This window comes from Dinoponera quadriceps, unplaced genomic scaffold (assembly GCF_001313825.1).
Source record: "Dinoponera quadriceps isolate SergipeBrazil2010 unplaced genomic scaffold, ASM131382v1 scaffold4996, whole genome shotgun sequence".
Lineage (NCBI taxonomy): Eukaryota > Metazoa > Arthropoda > Insecta > Hymenoptera > Formicidae > Dinoponera > Dinoponera quadriceps.
Window position 1 is genome coordinate 23,196 of NW_014559013.1, and position 7,383 is coordinate 30,578.

Genomic DNA, 7,383 nt, shown 5'->3' on the forward strand with positions numbered 1-7,383 from the left:
GTGGAAACGGCGATGGGATTTAACAAGCAGTAGATACAAAACCTCATGCTTGACTATGCAATGGCTGTAGTGAAGTAAGCGTTTTTATTGTTGTCGCTTCAAAACTATAAATATAATATTTTATTGTCTCGCATATATACGGAGAGACTTCTCAATTTCCCTTTTTCTTTCTCACAAATAAACACAGATGCACGTTCAAATCTGTTTTTTAAATTCCATAGACTGAACGAAATTGTGCACAGAAAATAGTTTAACGTACCATTACGATTGGATCAGTTGTTCAACTTCTTGAAGTTCGTTAAGCCGCAGAAGAAGTCACCCGATACTGTCCATCTGTTTGCGAAGATAGTGATGCAGGAAAAATGGAAAGACATCGAAGAAAAACAGGAGGAAAATACATATAAAATCAAGGGGGAAAATCAAACCAAAAGTAGAAAAGACGACATAACGACAACCAATAACAAGCTGCATTACGTTAGAGATGATCTAGACAACATCGCTAAGCAGAGCGTAGGCGAAAAGAAGCAACTTGCCTTCATAGAGATGTTATTGAATATGAGGAAAAATGGTCAGATGACTGATGAGTAGATTGTGGATGAAGTCAGTATTATAATGTTCGGGGTATATTCTCAGTTTCGTGGCAATAATGAATTTTTAGATTTACCGTACATCCTTACTAAACTATTGAAATCAAATTCCATATTTGCTAATGTGTATCGCCGCGCGCGCTAACACATACGTCTCATCAAAAATAATAAATGATGAACGAATAAATAACAGGGTCATGACACCGTAGCATCCATCTTGAGTTTCGCGCTTTGTGTACAGGGATAACTTCCGGAAATTCAAATAATAACTCGCGAGTGACATTTAAATATAAATTTCAAAGAAAAACCGTGCGCAAAAATTGACTCCGTCAGAATATAAAAAAAAACATCATTTTTTAAATTATACATTTTATAGATATTTTGTAGAAATATCTGATATTAGGTGTACAACTTTGCTCCCGCCGTTTACCTATAGATGGCTTTAGTGGAACTTAGTGGTCAAAGTAAATAGATCATATACGTGATACAATCAACTTGGGCATCTGTCAACATAACCTAATAGTTACATTAGTCAATTTGTATCTGTACCATAAAGTTATCGTCAATTGAAAATGTCAGTTTACGAGCCAAATTCTCGTCATTTGCGGGAGGTTTTACTTTTCTGCTTCAATATGAAGAAATCTGCGGGTGAGGCCTATCAAATGCTCTCAAATACCTATGGTGAGATCGCTATTAGTGAAAGAACGTGTCGTGAGTGGTTTCAACGCTTCACAAACAGTGATTTTCACGTCGAAAACCGGCATAGCGGTGGAAGAGGAAAGATTTTTGAAGATGCTGAATTGGAGGCATTACTTGATGAAGACTAGTGTCAAACTCAGAAAGAACTGTCACAATCATTGGATGTGACTCAACAAGCCATTTCGAAGCGCCTCAAAGTCATGGGAATGATTCAAAAGCAAGGGTATTGGGTGTCGTACGAGTTGAAGCCAAGAGATGTTGAACGACGTTTGTTTGCTTGTGAACAGCTGCTTGAAAGGCAAAGACGAAAAAGATTTCTGCATCGCAATGTGACTGGAGATGAAAAATGGATTCATTACAATAACCCCAAGCGCAGAAAATCATGGGGAGTTCCCGGCCATGCTTCCACATAGATGGCCAAACCGAACATTTATGGCTCCATGGTAATGCTCTGTATTTGGTGGAATCACCTCGGCGTAGTGTATTACGAGCTATTAAAACCAACTGAAACAATCACAGGCTATCGGTATCGAACTCAATTGATGCGTTTGAGCCGAGCATTGAAAGATAATGGCCGCACTACGCCGAGAGAGACACGAGAAAGTGATTTTGCAGCATGACAATGCTTGATTCCATGTTGCAAAAGTAGTCAAGACATACTTGGAAACGTTGAAATGGGAAGTCCTACCCCACCCGCCGTACTCTCCAGACGTTGCACCTTCGGATTATTATTTGTTCCGATCAATGGCACACGGCCTGGCTGACCAACACTTCCAGTCTTATGAAGAAGTCGGAAAATGGATAGATTCGTGGATTACCTCAAAAGATGACCAGTTTTTTTGACGCGGGATTCGTGCATTGCCCAAAAGATTGGAGAAAGTAGTGGCCAGTGATGGACAATACTTTGAGTCATAAATTTATCTCCATTTTTTTTCCAATAAAGCTTTAAATTAAGAAAAAAAACGGCGAGAGCAAAGTTGTACACTTAATATATATATTTATATATTTATATATACATATGTGTGCGCGCGCGCGCGTGTGTGTGTGTGTGTGTGTTTGTGTATATTACATAGAAAATGCAATGAATCATGTTAATATCATTCTGACGAAATTTTAGTTTGATTTTTATTTCTTGTATTGTACTTAAACTTCTAATGAAACGTTGCAATTATTAACATTAATTTGCATTGTGCAGGCGCGTGTGCACCAAGAATTAGACTCAATATTCCAAGACGGCGACAGTCAATGTACTTTAAACTACACTGTGAACATGAATTATCTTGAGAGAGTTATACTGGAGACAATGAGGCTTTTTGCTGTCTCACCATTAAGCGCTAGAAACCTTTATAAGGATGTAAGTATATGTAAGCCAATCCGAATAAGTTCGATCGTGATATCAATCAACGCATGTATATGATTGTGTATACGCATAGTACACGCATTATAAATTTGGACACGCAAGTCAAAATCGATCTTTACTTTAAAGTTATAGGCAATTATGTTCTTCCAAGGGATGTCACAGTTATAATAATTTCATTCATACAACATCGTACAGAGAAATATCCAAATCCCCTAGATTTTATCCAAATAACTTCCTACCAGACAGAATGCGGCAGAGACTAGCCATGTTTATAACCCTTTCAATGATGGAACAAGGTAAAAAAGAACGTGTATATACCAAAACATCTTAGGATTTAATATCGGCGTGACAAAACCAGTATTCTGTGATCTGTCGTATTTGATCCTTTGACTTCCACGATATGTATACATACCTGATATTGTTTCTGAGTTAGCACAATATACTTTATGGGTTTGTTTCTTAATTCGGAAGCCCAATCAAGTACCGTTGTATCTGTTAATGTTGGACATTTTTTTCCGTAAATCATGCATGGGACGAAAATACTCAATGTTGGAAATGAATACATTGTGTCACCGGTCGACTGGTGTATATTTTATGTACATGTATTATATAAATTTGACTAACAAAGAATTTTCGGCAAGGTGAAAGAAATCTGAAACTTTAAATAATTGTAGACAAGTAGACCCTAATAACGAAAAAATTTATAGTTGGTGCTAAAACACGGGTGAAAATACGGCCTTAAAAGTTTGAATATCCAATAAATTTTTGTTCTTTTAAAGAATAAAAACATACCAAAATGCAATATTTATGGTAAAATAGCTTTTATATGTTGTGCACGGTGCAAAGAATATTTCTGTTTTGAACATTTTTTCGAGCAATATCATTATTGTAAAAATTACTGACATTAGAATAAATAACATTTTAATAATTTGATTTAATTTTAACATTAATTAAATTTTTGTTGATGTAAAACTTTTATAAAACGTTTGAACATTTTTCAAATATTACTTAGCTTCTGTATCTTACATTGAAATTTAATTTGCAAAATGTTATGTTAAAATTATAATTTTTATATTATTCGGAATATTAAATGATTTTCATTTCGTTCTTTATATCATTCTTAAATAATGTGTGTAGTATAGAAAAATTATTTGCTAAACTGATTACAAATATTATTAATTATATTTTGATATAATATATTTCAAATATATAATAATATAAATAGGATCTATTATATAACAGGATCTGTTTCGAATATTATATATATGAATATACGTGGGTTGATCCAGAAATAAGGTTCCCATCAATTTTACAAATGGACAACATTGTTTATTCTCATAGAAATTTACATTGTTGGAAAAATGAAACTTTGCTCTATTTTTCTACATAATCGCCATCTTTTTCTACGCATTTTTGTAAACGGTGCTACAATTTCTGTATCCCAATGTCGTAGAACTCCGCCGCAAACCTGTTGAGGAAGCGTTTCACCTCTTCTTTGACTTCATCGTCACTCCGGAAGCGTTGGCCACTCTGAGAAAACTCAGGCGTGCTATCCAGAACCGCCGGCGAGGAGGACTGACAGCTGGTGTAAAGCTGCTTCACGACAACGCACGACCTCATGTCTCCCGTCAAACCCAGGAACTTTTGACACACTTAGGGTGGACTGTCATGCCCCACCCACCTTACAGTCTGGACCTCACGCCTAGTGAGTATCACTTGTTCCCCAAGTTAAAGGAACGCTTGGGTGGCCAACGCTTCCGAAGCGACGATGAAGTCAAAGAAGAGGTGAAACGCTTCCTCAACGGGTTGGCGGCGGAGTTCTACGACATTGGGATACAGAAATTGGAGCACCGTCTACAAAAATGCGTAGAAAAAGATGGCGATTATGTAGAAAAATAGAGCAAAGTTTCATTTTTCCAACGATGTAAATTTCTATGAGAATATACAATGTTGTCTATTTGTAAAATTGAAGGAAACCTTATTTCTGGATCAACCCTCGTATATATACGAATATTCAACGTCGTTATTGTGTATTACGAGATCTTAAGAAGAAAAGAAGAAAAAAATAAGTCGTCGTGAAACTACGAATAAGTTCAGTAACGTGCGTTTTCATTTTATTTCTCAAGAATTACTTTCCGCAACATAACTTCATCATACATGGTTAAATTTGGCCCAACATAAGTTTTAATAAAATTTGAAAATTTTTCCAAAATTTGTAAAAAAATAAGGTGTAGTGGGTGTGGTTTAAAATATTACTATTTTGTTTTTAATCCAAATACTATTATGTAAAGTACATTTGCAGCTGTAAAACAGTTATTTACATATTTTTTTATATATTTTTTTTCGTTTCAATGATATTCGTTTCGAAATGTAAAAACCGATTTTTAATAAGGGATTTTTTTTCACACCGAAAAACATTTTTATTACCATCAAAAAATCGTTTCGTTACTAGGGCCTACTAATCTATAATTATGCAAAATTTCAGATTTATTTTTATTTTTGCATTGCCGAAGGTTCCTAAGACTAATAAGGTAAGATACAAAACGAATCATCTTTATGTTAAAGTTTCAGACAATTACGTGCTACCAAGAGATGTTCCAATTATATACGGTTGGTGCAAATGAAATGGCCGTATATAAATATAAGGTTGAAACTTGTATTTTTCAAATTTTAAACTTACATAACTAATCAAAATAGCTTCGACCTACTACATGGGCTGAAAAGTTCCGGGATTTTTCAGTAGGTGGCGCCACTAGAAAATAAACATGATTTATTTTGAGAGGTTCATCTGTCACTAGTTTATGTGTGAAGTTTCATGACATTTCGTTCATTTGTTTACAAGCTACAGTCGTTTAAGTGTCGCTATCTTTACCTTCGTAAAAAAAATGGAAAAACAGTGATATCGCATATTGAACAAACATTGTTTTTTGATGAGAAAAAATCCTGAACATTCAATGAAATGGTTGAAGAAATGTTATCCCACATGTGCTCCTTTGAGAACAACAGTTTATCGATGGTTTGATGAATTTAAAATGGGCCGTACAAGCACCGAAGATACACCTCGCTCTGGAAGACCAAAAGAGGCTACGAATGCGGAAATTGTAAAGTAAATGCATTCAATCGTTTTGAGTGATCGTAAAATAAAGTTGCGCGAGTTAGCTGAGGCCGTTGGTATCTCAAAAGAACGGGTGGGATACGTTTTGCACGATGTTTTGGATATGAAAAAGCTATCTGCGCGATGGGTGCCGCGTTTGTTGACCGTTGACCAAAAACAGCAGCGCGTTGATAATTCAAGGGCCGCTTTGGCGTTGTTGCAGAGTAATCGAGTGGACTTTTTTCGACGTTTTGTGACGATGGATGAAACGTGGATCCATTACAATACGCTTGAGTCTAATAGGCAGTCTGCAGAGTGGCTGAAAAGCCACGAAAGCCGATCAAAGCGGCTAAAAGACCAACGCTCCGCCGGGAAGGTTTTGGCCTCCGTTTTTTGGGATGCGCATGGAATAATCTTCATCGATTACGTGCAGAAGGAAAAAACAGTTACGGGAGAGTATTATTCAGCGTTATTGAACAAACAGAACGAGGGAATAAAGAAAAAACGGCCCCATATGGCGAAGAAAACAGTTCTGTACCATCACGATAACGCACCATCACACACGTCCTTGAAAGCGATGGCCAAATTGGGCCAATTACGATTCGAATTGGTTGCTCACCCGCCGTATTCTCCAGATTTGGCCCCCAGCGACTATTATCTGTTCCCAAACCTCAAGCGGTGGCTCCAGAGAGATTCACATTGAATTAGGAAGTCATCGCGGAAACCGAGGCGTATTTCGAAGACTTGGACATTTCTTACTACAGAAAGGGCATCGAAATGTTGGAAAATCGGTATACCCTGTGTATCGCACTCGAAGGCAACTATGTTGAGGAATAAATATAACTTTGCCCAAAAAACGCTTGTTTTCATTAAAAATCCCGGGACTTTTCAGCCCATGTAGTACTTCAATACACTTCTGCCAACGTGATCCAAGTGCATCAATGCACATTCTAAAAAATCTAGAGAGCGTGAATCGATAAACTCCTTAAATGCATTTTTCACACTTCTTCTTCATTGAAATTTTTACCCGCCAAAAACGCATCCAGATGCTTGAAGAAATGATAATCTGCTGGTGAGATGTCTATGGAATAGGGAGGGTGAAGGAGAACTTCAATGTTCACTCGGCGAGTTTTTAAACGGTTTGTTTTGCAATGTGTGATCTAGCGTTATCGTGCAACAGCAAAATGCCGTGCCTGTTGACCAATGCAGGTTGTTGAGCGCATAGGTTTTGGTTCATAGTGGCAATTTCCTGACAGTATTTATCAAAATTTATAACATCACCTTGTTTGGTAAATGAATACTGAAGAATACCTTTGCTAGACCACCATACAAAAACCATCATTTCTTTGGGGTGAAGATTCGATTTTGGAATGTATAAGGTCTAGTAAAAAGTAATCCATTATTTTTGTATCAAATTGGAGGCTTTATTTAACATAGTTACAATGATCCGATTTAGGTTAAATATGCACCGTTTTGTTTGATAACTCGTTGCTATTTCGAAGGTAATTTCATTATGCCTCTTTCATAGAAACCCTCCTCCCTATTGGCAAAAAACTGGTAAAGTCGATTTTCACAATCTTCTCTTGATACGAATTTTCACCAGCAAAAAAATTCGCCATAGACAGGAACAGGTGGTAATCATT

The 7,383-nt window shown here is 36.5% G+C and overlaps 1 pseudogene; it reads left to right on the forward strand.

Moving 5' to 3' along the window:
* Window positions 1-351: 351 nt before the first annotated feature.
* LOC106750105 overlaps window positions 352-7,383 on the forward strand; it is a 9,541-nt pseudogene continuing 2,509 nt past the window's right edge.